Raw genomic sequence first — 2,951 nt, 5'->3', positions numbered from 1 at the left:
ACCTAGTTAACGTGGACTCTAACGTGAGACATAGGGGCACCTTGGAACGTTAGTGACAATGTTGAGTGTCACTAACGTTCTCGAAGGATGGCAAGCCCACGTTAAAGAGCCACGTTAACTAAGTTAACGTGGGCTCTAACGTGGGAAGAAAGCGGGCTTTTCAAAGTTATTGGGAATGTTAAGTCTCAATAATGTGTGCGAAGGACTTAGAGGCAACGTTAGTGGCAACGTTTGTGCCACTAACGTTGAAATTAACGTGGCTTTTACTTAGGAATGTTAGTGAGAAAGTTGATTGTCACTAACGTTCTCGAACTCATATTTTCACTAAACGTTAACACCCCTAACATCCTGAGCTAAAGTCTCTGCCCACTTCACACTTTCTCTCTGCAAGTAAAGCTAAGCCCAAATGAAGAAGAGAACTGCTTCAAACTCAAGATCCAAAGGCCCAAAACTTGAAGAGCCAACTAGAAGCTGAGAAAAGTAGTATATATATGAGTGGCTTTAAATTGTTTAGTAGTTCTGAGAGTTGGAAAAGAGAACTACTCTCTGTATTTTACCTTCTCTGCATTTTCTAGTTTTATGATGTATTCTCCCTCTTTGTTTTCATTTTCTAGAGCTATGAACAACTAAACCCCTTTCATTGGGTTAGGGAGCTCTGTTGTAATTTGATGGATCAATACTAATTTTCATTATTCTTCTTCTATCTTTTCTCTTGATTTTACTTGAAAGCTTTCGATCTTCATCCAATTGGGTAGTTATCTTGGAAAAGAAGCTATTCAAACTTGGATCTCTTCTGAACCTTGAAAGAGGAATGAAGAGATCAAGCTAGAAATGCTTTCTCATGCTGGACCAAATTGGGTTTGGATGGGTATGTGACTATAACCCTCTCAATACTTGATTTGGGAAATGTATGTGGTATAATCAGTGACTATACTTCATCTCTTCTCATGAGCAATTGACCAAGGAATTGGCTATTGATCAAGATTTGAGGGATTAAATTTGTAATTCAATCAATTAAGATTGCCAAGGAGATCAATGAGTGCATTGATTGAGGAAGAGATGAAAATGAACTTGATCCGGAGGATTGCAATATCTCCTAAGCCCAATGAACTCCCCATCTCTGATCTTACCCATTCTCTTTAATTTTTGCCATTTACCTTTATGAGAAAATCCCCCATTCCCATTTACAATTCTGCAATTTACTTTCAGTCATTTACTTCCAGTCCTTTAATTCTGGTATTTACTTTTCTGTTATTTACATTCCCGCCATTTTATTTTCTGCAACTCTCAACCAAAATTTTGGATTCGCTCAACTAGAACATTCTTCTGATTAAAGTTGCTTGATCAATCAATCCATGTGGGATTCGACCTCACTCTATTGTGAGTTTTTACTTGACGACAAATTCGGTACACTTGCCGAAGGAAATTTGTTGAGAGACAGTTTCCACCCGCATCAAGTTTATGGCGCCATTGCCGGGGATTGATTGTGCATCAACAATGATTAAATTGGAAGATCACTAGATTGAGCATTTTTATTTTGTGAATTTCATTTTCTCTTTGAGTGATTTACTTTCTGTTTTAGTTAAACTTCTTCCCTTCCCCCTCTACTCTTTTGTTTTTCTTTGTTATTTTCAATTCTGTTTGCTAATCCACTAACTGTTTGATATATTGCATCACCCACAACTAACAGTAATTCTGACAAAAATACTTTCTGCACCTATCTTTTCTTGGTTGCACTTGATGGTTGTATGACAGGAAGAAGAAGTGGGGCTTCAACTTCCTTCGATTCTGAACCTGAGAGGACCTTCCTTAGATTAAGGAGGGAGGCAAGAGGAAAGAAAGTGGTTGGTGCTGAGGAAGAGGAGGAATTTTTTGAACCAAACATGGAAGACAATATGGAAAACCATCATGAAGAAGAGGATCACAACCATGGGGGAGGAGGTAGAGCAAATCATGCTGGTGAGGATAGAAGAATTTTGGGCTCTTACATCAATCCAAACCCATGCAATTGTGGAAGTAGCATCCAAAAGCCAACAATCCATGCCAACAACTTTGAACTTAAACCACAGCTCATCACCCTTGTTCAGAACAACTGTTCGTTTGGAGGAGGTGTTCAAGAAGACCCCAATCAACATCTAACCACCTTCCTGAGGATATGTGACATAGTAAAGTCTAATGGTGTTCATCCTGACACCTATAGACTGCTCTTGTTTCCATTCTCACTTAAGGATAAAGCAGCCAAATGGCTGGAGTCTTTCCCAAAGGAGAGCTTGACAACTTGGGAGGATGTGGTGAACAAATTCTTAGCAAGATTTTACCCCCCTCAACGAATCAATAGGCTGAGAGCTGAGGTTCAAACTTTCAAGCAACAAGATGGTGAGACTCTATATGAAGCATGGGAGAGGTTCAAGGACTTAACAAGGAGGTGTCCACCTGACATGTTCAAGGAATGGGTGCAGCTGCACATTTTCTATGAAGGGCTCTCTTACGAGTCAAAGAAGGCCGTAGACCATTCATCCGGAGGATCCTTGAACAAGAAGAAAACCATTGAGGAGGCTATAGATGTCATTGAAACAGTAGCAGAGAACGACTACTTCTATGCTTCCGAAAGAGGAAACACAAGAGGAGTAATGGAGCTAAATAATGTAGATGCTCTGTTGGCCCAAAACAAGCTCATTATCCAGCAGCTGGCTGACCTCACCAAGAAGATGGAGAGGAACCAAGTAGCAGCAATCTCAACTTCATCAACAACCCAAGAAGGAGTGAATGAAGAAGCAGAGGGTAGTCAGGAGCAAGCCAACTACATTGGGAATTCACCAAGGCAAAACTATGATCCATACTCCAAGACCTACAACCCTGGATGGAGAAACCACCCAAACTTTGGGTGGGAAAGTCAGCAAGATCAAAACCAAGACCAGAGACGTTACAACTCCAACAACAATGCAGCTCAC

At 40.4% G+C, this 2,951-nt stretch overlaps 1 non-coding gene across 1 annotated transcript; it reads right to left on the bottom strand.

The window, feature by feature from the left end:
• Positions 1 to 2,336: 2,336 nt before the first annotated feature.
• On the bottom strand, positions 2,337 to 2,440 carry LOC148580761 (small nucleolar RNA R71). Its single transcript, XR_015896597.1, has one exon. It is a non-coding gene; the product is annotated as a small nucleolar RNA R71 (small nucleolar RNA).
• Between the last annotated feature and the right edge of the window lie 511 nt (positions 2,441 to 2,951).

Source organism: Arachis ipaensis, chromosome B10 (assembly GCF_059453495.1).
Source record: "Arachis ipaensis isolate K30076 ecotype BB chromosome B10, ASM5945349v1, whole genome shotgun sequence".
NCBI lineage: Eukaryota > Viridiplantae > Streptophyta > Magnoliopsida > Fabales > Fabaceae > Arachis > Arachis ipaensis.
The sequence above is the reverse complement of the archived record's forward strand: the minus strand, read 5'-3'. Positions and strand labels throughout refer to the sequence as shown.